At 52.8% G+C, this 11,840-nt stretch overlaps 1 non-coding gene across 1 annotated transcript; it reads right to left on the reverse strand.

The window, feature by feature from the left end:
- Window positions 1-11,396: 11,396 nt before the first annotated feature.
- LOC120106789 lies at window positions 11,397-11,502 on the reverse strand. The gene has a single exon (XR_005508819.1). It is a non-coding gene; the product is annotated as a small nucleolar RNA R71 (small nucleolar RNA).
- Window positions 11,503-11,840: the final 338 nt, after the last annotated feature.

Below are 11,840 nucleotides of genomic sequence, written 5' to 3' on the forward strand. Positions count from 1 at the left end.
TGCAATCCCGCCGGAAGTGGGTGCTTCCAACCGGAGGCGCCATCGGCGTCTCACGAAAAAGACGAAGAGCCGGCGCGGATGAAGAAGAAGTGGACGAAGGAGAAGTCCACACTGCTCCTACCCAGAGGCGCCATCCACGCCTCACAAAAAAGATGAGGAGCCGCCGCAGAAGAAGCTCCCGCTACCTCCAGGGGAACGCCACCTCCAAGGGATATTCCGGTCCTCCCCAGTGTTAGGGGAGAGAAGGAATACAAGGGAGAAGAGCATATGGAGGCGCGGTCCCGGATCAAGCGTCTGGTGCGGAGCTCAATCGGGAGGCCGAACTTCAAGGACGGGAGACGTGATCCCGGATGAAACGCCTAGAGCGGAGTTCCGCCGGGGAGAACCTCCTTGTTGATCCCAGATGAAACGGCTAGTTGGCGGAAGTCGCGAAGGGCGCGCCTCCCGTTCCTTCGATAGGGGTCTCTCAACCATGCGCCGGAGAGGAGGCCCACGATCCATGGCAATCTGAACAGCTCCGGCTTGGCAGGCTCCATCGCACCTGCACCTATATTTATAGCCAAACTGCGGCCCCCCGGTCGTTCCGATGCGGGTGGCTCCAATAAATGCGGGCGCATTGAATCCGGAGCCGATCCGGCTCTCGAGGCGTATCTTCTCGCGATTTCCTAAGCGTCATTCTCCTTAATCGCGTTCTTTGTGCAGGACACTCCGGGTGGCCTGTACCCCTAGGTCCACGTATCTCCGCTCGCGCCCAGGCCGCATCCGCCTCGAAGAACGCGCGTATCGCGGCCGCTTAACTGACACTCCTCGCAAGCAGCAACTGGCGATCCGATTTCCCAGGTAACCCCTCAATTAGCATTTAATGCCCATCTGGTGTTCCCCAGGCAACGCTTGGAGAGGAGGAGAAACACGATCGCAGCTGGCCACGGAGAAATCCCGTCGGGCGGCAAGCGACAGGCGCACGACCAGCGAGCGGAATTTCCCGAGGCTCGGCCCTCGGATGCCAGGCTAACCCGATGATCATCCCGAGAGCAGACTAGCCTGAAGCCCCGACCGGTCGCCTCGGCTTGCGCCAGCCTTGGCCGACCAACGAGCGGAAATTTCCCGAGGCTCGGCCCTCGGATGCCAGGCTAACCCGATGATCATCCCGGGAGCAGACTAGCCTGAAGCCCCGACCGGTCGCCTCGGCTTGCGCCAGCCTTGGCCGACCAACGAGCAGAATTTCCCGAGGCTCGGCCCTCGGATGCCAGGCTAACCCGATGATCATCCCGGGAGCAGACTAGCCTGAAGCCCCGACCGGTCGCCTCGGCTTGCGCCAGCCTTGGCCGACCAACGAGCGGAATTTCCCGAGGCTCGGCCCTCGGATGCCAGGCTAACCTGATGATCATCCCGGGAGCAGACTAGCTTGAAGCCCCGACCGGTCGCCTCGGCTTGCGCCAGCCTTGGCCGACCAACGAGCGGAATTTCTCGAGGCTCGGCCCTCGGATGCCAGGCTAACCCGATGATCATCCTGGGAGCAGACTAGCCTGAAGCCCCGACCGGTCGCCTCGGCTTGCGCCAGCCTTGGCCGACCAGCGAGCGGAATTTTCCCGAGGCTCGGCCCTCGGATGCCAGGCTAACCCGATGATCATCCCGGGAGCAGACTAGCCTGAAGCCCCGACCGGTCGCCTCGGCTTGCGCCAGCCTTGGCCGACCAGCGAGCGGAATTTTCCGAGGCTCGGCCCTCGGATGCCAGGCTAACCCGATGATCATCCCGGGAGCAGACTAGCCTGAAGCCCCGACCGGTCGCCTCGGCTTGCGCCAGCCTTGGCCGACCAACGAGCGGAATTTCCCGAGGCTCGGCCCTCGGATGCTAGGCTAACCCGATGATCATCCCCGGAGCAGACTAGCCTGAAGCCCCGACCGGTCGCCTCGGCTTGCGCCAGCCTTGGCCGACCAACGAGCGGAATTTTCCGAGGCTCGGCCCTCGGATGCCAGGCTAACCCGATGATCATCCCGGGAGCAGACTAGCCTGAAGCCCCGACCGGTCGCCTCGGCTTGCGCCAGCCTTGGCCGACCAACGAGCGGAATTTCTCAAGGCTCGGCCCTCGGATGCCAGGCTAACCCGATGATCATCCCGGGAGCAGACTAGCTTGAAGCCCCGACCGGTCGCCTCGGCTTGCGCCAGCCTTGGCCGACCAACGAGCGGAATTTCCTGAGGCCTGACAACCTTCGGATGCCAGGCTAACCCGATGATCATCCCGGGAGCAGACTAGCCTGAAGCCCCGACCGGTCGCCTCGGCTTGCGCCAGCCTTGGCCGACCAACGAGCGGAATTTCCCGAGGCTTGGCCCTCGGATGCCAGGCTAACCCGATGATCATCCCGGGAGCAGACTAGCCTGAAGCCCCGACCGGTCGCCTCGGCTTGCGCCAGCCTTGGCCGACCAACGAGCGGAATCTCCTGAGGCTTGGCCCTCGGATGCCAGGCTAACCCGATGATCATCCCGGGAGCAGACTAGCCTGAAGCCCCGACCGGTCGCCTCGGCTTGCGCCAGCCTTGGCCGACCAACGAGCGGAATTTCCTGAGGCCTAACCCTCGGATGCCTGGCCTAGCGCCGGAAGAAGTTCCCGAGGCCTAACCCTCGGATGCCTGGCCTAGCGCCGGAAGAATTTCCTGAAGCCTAACCCTCGGATGCCTGGCTTAGTGCCGGAAGAATTTTCTGAGGCCTAACCCTCGGATGCCTGGCCTAGTGCCGGAAGAATTTCCTGAGGCATAACCCTCGGATGCCTGGCCTAGTGCCGGAAGAATTTCCTGAGGCCTAACCCTCGGATGCCTGGCTTAGCGCCGGAAGAAGTTCCTGAGGCCTAACCCTCGGATGCCTGGCCTAGTGCCGGAAGAATTTTCTGAGGCCCAACCCTCGGATGCCTGGCTTAGCGCCGGAAGAAGTTCCTGAGGCCTAACCCTCGGATGCCTGGCTTAGCGCCGGAAAAAGTTCCTGAGGCCTAACCCTCGGATGCCTGGCTTAGTACCGGAAGAATTTCCTGAGGCCTAACCCTCGGATGCCTGGCCTAGTGCCGGAAGAATTTCCTGAGGCATAACCCTCGGATGCCTGGCCTAGTGCCAGAAGAATTTCCTGAGGCATAACCCTCGGATGCCTGGCTTAGTGCCGGAAGAATTTCCTGAGGCCTAACCCTCGGATGCCCGGCTTAGCGCCGGAAGTAGTTCCTGAGGCCTAACCCTCGGATGCCTGGCTTAGCGCCGGAAGAATTCCCTGAGGCCTAACCCTCAGATACCTGGCCTAGCGCCAGAAGAATTTCAGGAGTCGGGAGTCAGCGAGACGCTACCAAAAGTTAAAAAGAAGAAGGACGAAAGTGAAATGAAGAAACTCTATTTGCATTAACTTTCATTGTTTCAGGGCCGAGACCCATACAACTTGGCAAAACGCCAACGCACAAAGAAAATTACAGAGGGTCAGCTTGGAGGAACCCCCGAGTCGGGAACGCCAGGCACGTCCGCAAGGGGTAGGGAGACGGTTGGAGAATCAGCAGGCAATGGCGCCGAAGGGGAGTCGAGAAGGGAGATCCCACTCAGGTCAATTTCGGGGTACTTAGCCGACACCCTTGCCAGGCCTTCCTCGAAGCCTAAGACAAAGGAGTCGGACCCCGCGTCCGACATGTCACGGACGAACTCGTCAGACTGACGATAGGCCTGTACCGCCTCCGACATATCACGAGTGAACTCGGCGGACTGACGATAAGACTGTACCGCCTGACGCCCGATCTCCGCACTCTTCTCGGCCAGCGCCGCCTCTGCCCGCTCCATAATCTGAGCTTTCGCCTCCAAGACCTTCGCCACAATCCGGTCATCCGCCTCGGAGGAGACCCTCAGCAGATCAGCCTGAGCCTCCTTGTGCTTCGCCTCGACAGCAATGCGAGCAGCCTCAGCCTCCTCCAGGCGCGAATGAAGCTCCTGGTCGCTCGCGCGGGACTTCTCCAAGGCCGACTCCAATTCGCCCAGCTTGGCTTCAAGAGACCGGGTTCGGTTGCGGGCGTTGTCGGCTGACCGCTGGGCCTTCTCCCACCTCTCCCGGTAGTCGGCAGCCTTCCGGGACTGCTTCTCGGCCCGCTCCTCCGCCTTCTTGATCTCGCCCTCGAGACCCGAGGCGACCTTGAGTTGCTCCTGAGCCTCCAACAGTTGCTTCTCGAGGGTGACGAAGCCGAGTGCCCGCTCTTCGGCCACCTGGAGCCTCATCTCGAGGTCCCTGGTCGTCCTCCCCACCGCAGCCTGACCTCCCTCCTCTACTGCCTTCAGTTGGCTCTCGGCCCTCGCCAGAAGCCTCGCCTGTTCCTCGTAGCACTCCTCCAGGCGGATCATGTACTGGGCGAGCTAAGAGATAGGAAAAACGAGGGCGTCAGGCGGGGATCAACAGAGCCTATAAATGATGAAAGCGACCAAAAGAACACTCACCGACATGAGACAGACGCAGCTGGCAGCCCCAACGTCAGGGACCCTCATCTCCCGGACCCGCCTGCGGTCCTTCTCCAGCAGCACCGTCTCGATGAGGTTTCGGGCGCCGGCGAAAGTGAAGGCCGACCCCGACTTCTCCCCGGAGTCGGACGGTGGTTCTGCAGCCTTACCCTTACCCATCGCTTGGGGAAGAGTCATGCTGACCATGCTCGGGGCGGGGACCGCCCCTGGAATTGACAGGGTCCCGCTCGGCCGGGGCCTCGGCGCGTCCCTCCTCGTATCATCCGGAGCCGACCGAGTCGAAGGCTGGGCTGGGGACCAATCACGTCCGACCCGTCCATCTCGGGCGCGCCCGGGTGATGCCTCCGGAGAAACGGTAGTCTCGGCATCGGAGGGCTGATACAGCGTCAACTGCCGGTCCGCGCCCGCGGCGTCCCCCTGATCGGTGGGTCCGGACCCGTCTGTCGGCGTCGGAGTCGCCTGCCGGCGGGACTTCTTCGCCGGAGGGGCCCCGCTCGGAGGAGCTCGTTTCTTCCTCCGGACCGCTTCTAGTAGGGACGTCCTACCGACAGCCGTTGCCTTGTCCGACCGCATGATGTCGTCGATCTCTGCAAAAAAGACGAGATGGTCGGAGGCTGAGAAACTGAAGGAAAGAAGAAACGAAATAGGAGAAAAGAGCTAAAAAAGAAATGGTGGCGGGCTCACGGTCAGCGGGGACCGAGCTCAGACCGACGTTCACCAAGGTATCCTCGGAAATAAGGCGAGCCACCGGGGGGAGCCGGCCCTCGGCAACCAACCCCTTCAAGACGGCGACGCCATCGGATTCCTCCCTCGACAACCTCGATAGGCCAATCGGGGACTTCATCGGCGTCTCCCAGGTAGCCCTGATTCCCCAAGAGGGATCTGCGTCAACGAAAAAGAAGCGCCCCTTCCAGCCGTGAATGGAGGTAGGAGCCTCCTTGACGAGGCCGCACCCTCGCCGCGCCGCAAAGCACCACCACCCTTTGTCCTGGGGGTGGCCGCTCAGGCCGTAGCATTCCCAAAAGACATTCAGGGTGGCGGGAACCTCGTGCATGCGGCAGAGAACCTGAAAGGCCGTCAGGGCGCGCCATGAGTTCGGCACCAGTTGCGTCGGCGCCACTCTTAAACCCCGAAGCACCTGAACGACTAAGTCCGAGGGGGGAAAGCGAAACCCGGCCTGAAGAATGCCCTCATTGATGGCGACCTTCCCTGGAGGAGGATGGGACATCCTCTCCTCAGGCCCCGGGAGCGTAACATTGCAGGCCTCGGGAAGGTGGTATCGAGCCACGAACCTATCTAGGTCTTCAGCGACCAGCTCCGACTTAATGCGGTCTGCTCTCACTTCGCCCATCCCTAATGGCCAGTGAATCTACGGTCAGGACGGGGTCAAGAAGGGGGAAAGGACCGGAACGACTGGAGTACCCTAATACAAAAGGAGAAAGTATGGAGAGCCTTAAATTGAAGAATGGGGCAACTCACCGGAAGAAAAGGAAGAACGGCTCCGAGAGCGTCAAAGGAGGAGCAAGCGAACAGTCCGACGGCAATGACGGCAGCGCAAAGGAGAAACTCGGAGATGTCTGTAAAGAGAAAGGCGGACGGAGGAGGGCCCCCGGTTAAATAGGCGGAAAGGTGGGTGACGCCACGGTGACGCCAGAGGATGCCTGGCTGCCGAAGGGTCGCTCGCGCCCCAAAGGCGAATCGACGCCATTAAGGAAGGATGTCCGCCGAAATCCTCAGACTGCCAGGTCAGCAACAACCTCCATACGCCATAAAGAAGGCGGGGAGCTCGAAGCGCGCGCGCCTCTCCGAGGGATGGCGGCAATCACGAAGCATCACTCCCTTCACCCGTTCCCCTTCTGGTTCCAGGCTCGGAAGTGGGGGGCTACTGTTACGGGGGAACTTAGCCACCATGCCCCACGTGACCGGCACGCGCGCCCAGGAAGACTACGGCAGCCCCTTGATCCAGCAATCCGACCCCGAGTCGGACATCTTCGGCTCCGCAGCCCGACCCCGAGTTGGCTGCCCCTTGATCCAGCAATCCGACCCCGAGTCGGATATCTTCGGTTCCGCAGCCCGACCCCGAGTCGGCAGCCCCTTGATCCAGCAATCCGACCCCGAGTCGGACATCTTCGTCTCCGCAGCCCGACCCCGAGTCGGACATCTATCGACAACGACAGGCTATTCCCCAGAGGCACGCCGCAGCCTCCTGCTCCACTACTCCCTGCAACGGTTGTATCTGGCGCTGCTCCACGATCCCCTGTAACGGCCGTACAAGGCGGAGCTCCACTACGCCCTGTCATGTCCGTACCCAGCGCTGCCCCACGACGCCCTGTAACGGCCGTGTCAGTGGCAGCTCCATCGTGCCCCACGATGACGAACTCCCCTGAAAGACCCCCCAGCCTGGTATATATGCGGCTGGGGGGAGAAGGGGGGGTAAGCAAGAACTTCCAGAGCATTCTCCTACTTGCTACTATTATCTCTCCTTTTCCTCCAATCTCCTCTGACTTGATCGTCGGAGGGCCCCCACTACCCCAGTGGTGGTGCGAGGCTTGCTTGCAGGTTTCCCGGTGGAAGGTGGAGCGCAATCAACACCAACCAAGGCAACTCAGACGGAATCCCGTTCACACCGCTGTGCCAATCGTTCTCGGTTTGGACCACCAGCAACAATTTTCTATATCACAAAATTGGTCACTAATAGCAAATCATATCAGATACTAAAGGACAAATAATGATGAGATGCAAGAATTACTGATTTCATTTTTTTTGTTAATAACTTTTTAAGTTTCTTTATGTTCCATGGGTACCTTGGTACACCTATGTGTACATCCTCATTTTCTCATTTTGGATACCCAAGCTTGCTTGAGTCCTTGAGAGTTAGGACATATGGTTCCTTTTGGAACCCATATCTGTTTAATAGTAATAACTTTACCATTTGATTTAATTATACTAGAACGATAGGTAAAGTTGTTATTCCCATCCTTTTCATTTTTGAAATAAGTTATCTTATTTAATGGTTTGCTTGATGAATTGATAACCTTTTTCTCTAGAGATTTATTGTTAAGTAAAGGAATCAAGCCAAGTTTTGATTTATCACAAGCAACATATTGGCTTTCAAACATCATTTTTAATCGTTCTGAACTTACGGTGAATTTGTTAATAAAAGATTTTAATTGATTAATTTCTTTACTTAAGTTTTGATTTTCTTTAATTAAGCAATGATTTTTCTGAATCAATTCTTCTGAAAATGACCTTAAACTTTTATTTTCAGAATTTAGTTTGTCTTGTATTTCAGTAATAGAATTTCTTTCTTTTGAAATTTCCAAATTTAGCTTTTTAAGATTTTATTTTTCCTAGCTAATTTTCTACATTCACTATACAAATCATGAAAAGCATTTAAAAGTTCATCATAAGAATATTTTTCATGAAAGTCATTTGGTGTAAGATTAGATTCAGATTCTACTTTATCTTCTTGTACCATAAGACATAAGTTAGTTACCTCTTGTAGTTCATTGTTGCTCCTAACTTTCAATTCCTTGTCTGACTTTCTCTTGGTCAAGGCTTTCTTGCGCTTTACCTCTTTCTTCCTTTCTTCTTGCTTCCTCTTCTTCTTTGTCTTTAGGAAGCTGATTTGCCTCGGAGTCGACTCGGACCTTATTGGAGTCGACTCGACTAACTTGGGAGTCGACTCTGAGCTACTTGGAGTCGACTCGACTGAGGGAGATTCATCACCCTTTTCTGCAGTCTCATTGTTAGTATATAATTGAAGCATATGAGAGCTAATCTGAGATTTATCATAAATATTTTCTAAAGTATCCCAGATCTCCTTAGCAGATAAGCATGCAGAAATTTCATTAAACTTTGTTTCTTGAATAGCACAATATAATATGTTCATAGCATTAGTATTTAATTGTGCTAAGTCCTTCTCATTAATATGAGAGAGTGTGTGAAGGTCATTTATTATGATTTTCCATAGATAATAGTTTTGTGATTGAATGAAAATGCGCATGCGTATTTTCCAATGTGGGTAGTTTATACCATTAAACAGTGGAGGTGTATCAATTGATTGTCCTTCTCCTAGAAAACTATCTATTTGAGTTGTCATGATCTTTGGCTCTAGTCGATTAAGACTACCAATAATATTTGAGCACCTGCTCTGATACCACTTGTTGCCCAGTAGATACAACCCAAGAGGGGGGGTGAATTGGGTCTTTTAAAACTTTTATGCTACTTCTACTACTTTTTGATTAACTATGCTAAGTTGTATAGATGCACAGTGAAAGTTAAACTTAGCAAGGGTTTGATGTATAGACTTCGACTTGATTAAATATGCTTGCAACTAAAGGATGTGCGGATAAGAATTAAGCAAGCAATTTATCTAAGTAAGTAAGTGTGTTAGTTAGACAATAACTAGAGGCATTACAAACACAAAGGACATATAGTGGTTCGGTGCACCCCAGCACCTACATCCACTCCCCAAGACCTCTTGGGAATTTCACTATAATTCTACCGATTACAGCCGGTTGTTTTACAAGCTCACAACCCAACTTGTTGTTTTACGAGCGCACAACGAACTCGGTCGGTTTTTCCAGGCTCACCGACTAGAACCAACCCCGATTGTTTTTCCGGGCTCACAATCAAACCCTTACACGTTGGTTTTACCCTCGGCTCACCAACAAACCTAAACCCCGTTGGTTTTCCCTTTGGCTCACCAACAAACCTTAATCCCGTTGGTTTTCTCTTTGGCTCACCAACAAACCTTACACCGTTGGTTTTCCCTTTGGCTCACCAACAAACCTTTAACCCCTTGATTCAATCCCTTGATTGAATCAAGTTACAAGATATTAAAACAAAGAATAAAAACAAATCAAAGCTTCTTAAACAAGCAGATATGACAATATAAACAAATAGAGTAAAGAGAAGCCCTCAAACGAGTTTTGAAGATGGAGGAGCTCGGCTTCTTCTTTACTTGATCCTCCTCTGATTTGGCATGAAGTAGAGGATCCCCGAGGCAGCACACGGATGGAGAGGAAGCTTTCGGATTCACTTGGATGCTCTTCTTCTCTCTATTTCGTTTTGGATGGCCCTTTTGTGCTTATGGGAGATTTCCTTTGTAATCTCTTTGAGATCTCTTTCCTAGATGATCTCTCCCACTTCCATGATTTCTCCCCTAGCTCTCTTCTTGTTTTTATAGCTTTAGATGGCGTGGAAACAAGAATATAGCTGTTAGAGACAAAAATAGAGCCGTTGGACACAGTCTGCACTTCCTGACAATATTACCGTTGGGATCGGAGTCGACTCGCGCGATCAGGAGTCGACTTGCCTGTTGCAGGAGTCGCCTCGTGCTTTACTGGAGACGACTCGGCCACTGTTCCAAATTTGAATTAAAGTGCATGCCTTGACTGGGAGTCGACTCGACTTAACCCGGAGTCGACTCGCCAACATCTGGAGCTGACTTGGCATTTTTGGAGTCGGCTCATCCACTGAAGTCCGTGGATCCAATTTTGAATTTGATCCACTCGAGTCGACTCGACTGTCCTGGGAGTCGACTCGAATCTCAGAGCCCGAACTCCCGATCCTCTGTCTTTTGGCTCGTCCAGTCTTGGAGTCGACTCGAACTTCCTCGGAGTCGACTCGGCTCTCAGAGGCAGTAACTTGGTCTTCTGTCTGTTGATGGTCGCGGAGTCTCGGAGTCGACTCGTGCAATGCGGGAGTCGACTCGAATCTCAGAGTCCCAAAAATGCTCTCTGACTTTTTCCTTGTGTTCCGCTGAGAGTCGACTCTTGCTTTCTTTGGAGTCGACCTACCAACCATCGGAGTCGACTCGCGTTCCACTGGAGTCGACTCGAAGACTGTTCTTTGAAATTTTTTTTTTGATTTTACTCCTCCAATTTGAATCCTTTGAACTTTAAACTTGGGCCAATAAATTGTAGCTTTCTTCCAACTTGAGAGCTTTGGAGGCCTTCTTGTGTTCTTCCAACTTGCTATGTTCCTTGCAAAATAAATATCTTTCTCCTTGCAACATAAACATTAGTATCTATACTTCAAGGTTTTGTGATCATCAAAATCAATCTATGAATCAATCTTTGGGTCATCACGTTGGCTCCTAGGGACATTCGAGCTCAATAGGACGAAGATCACCGAAAGTTGCACCAATTTCGCTCTGTGGCTTAGTTGATGTCTAGACAAGCTTTGTCCCTATAAGGGAGACAGTTCATCTGCTCGAGGCAAGTGGGTTTTAAGTGGGACCTTTGCGAACGCATCGTGACCCCTCCACTTACCTGGGAGCTTACCTGGTCAACTCGGTTCATTAGACCGGATTGGAGGCTTAGGTGCCCTCTTCAAACCAGTTAGGAGCTGTCTAGTGATTTTAGGACAAAGACTAGGATTGATATGCTTTTCTCTTTTATTGCATGCTTGATTGATCGAGTACTAGTGTATGCACGGTAGTCGTTCTAGAGTACAAAACCCATTACCTTTTGACCCTGAAATAGAACGAACCCTTAGGAACATTCGAGCTAAGATCAAAACATTAGGATCATCCCCACCTCTTAAGATGGCTGAAGAACAACCCAAACTCCTGAGGGAATACTTTACTCCCACTATTTACACTTCCCCATCTTACATTCGATTACCTGAGGTAGCAGCTGTACAATATGAAATAAAGTCTAGTGTGATCCAAATGCTTCCATCTTTTTATGGGCTCACTAATGAAGATCCATATAAACACCTAGATCAATTCCTTGAAATTTGCACCACTGTCAAGATTCAGAATTTCACTGATGATGCTCTGAAACTTAGATTATTCTCCTTCTCCCTTAAAGATAGAGCCAAACAATGGCTGAATTCTTTAGAAGCTAACTCAATTCATTCTTGGGATCAAATGCAACAAGAATTCCTTACAAAATACTTTTCCATAGGAAGAACGAACTAGTTTAGACGTGCCATTACAAGCTTCTCCCAAACTGAGGGAGAAGAATTTCATGAAACTTGGAAGAGATTTAGGGACCTAATCCGTAAATGCCCTCATCATCAAATACCTAAGTGGCAACTAGTGCAATGTTTTTATGACGGATTGACAGAACGAAACCATCAGATGATCGATGCTGCATGCGGGGGCACTTTTATGCTTCAAAATGAGCATGAAGCATGGAAATTATTTGAAAATCTTAATGAAAACTCCCTCCACCATGCTTCATGTTCTCGTCAAGCACCCCCGAGTTCTCAAAGAAAAGGGACAATTTGTGAAATAAGTCATTCTATGGACCTGTCTAGCAAGGTAGATGCATTGTCCCATAAGATTGACCAACTGATGATAGGTGGGCATTACATGAACTCTTCCCAAGCACAAGTGTGTACTATTTGTTCTAGCCCAT

This window comes from Phoenix dactylifera, unplaced genomic scaffold (genome assembly GCF_009389715.1).
Source record: "Phoenix dactylifera cultivar Barhee BC4 unplaced genomic scaffold, palm_55x_up_171113_PBpolish2nd_filt_p 000635F, whole genome shotgun sequence".
NCBI classification, from domain to species: Eukaryota; Viridiplantae; Streptophyta; class Magnoliopsida; order Arecales; family Arecaceae; genus Phoenix; species Phoenix dactylifera.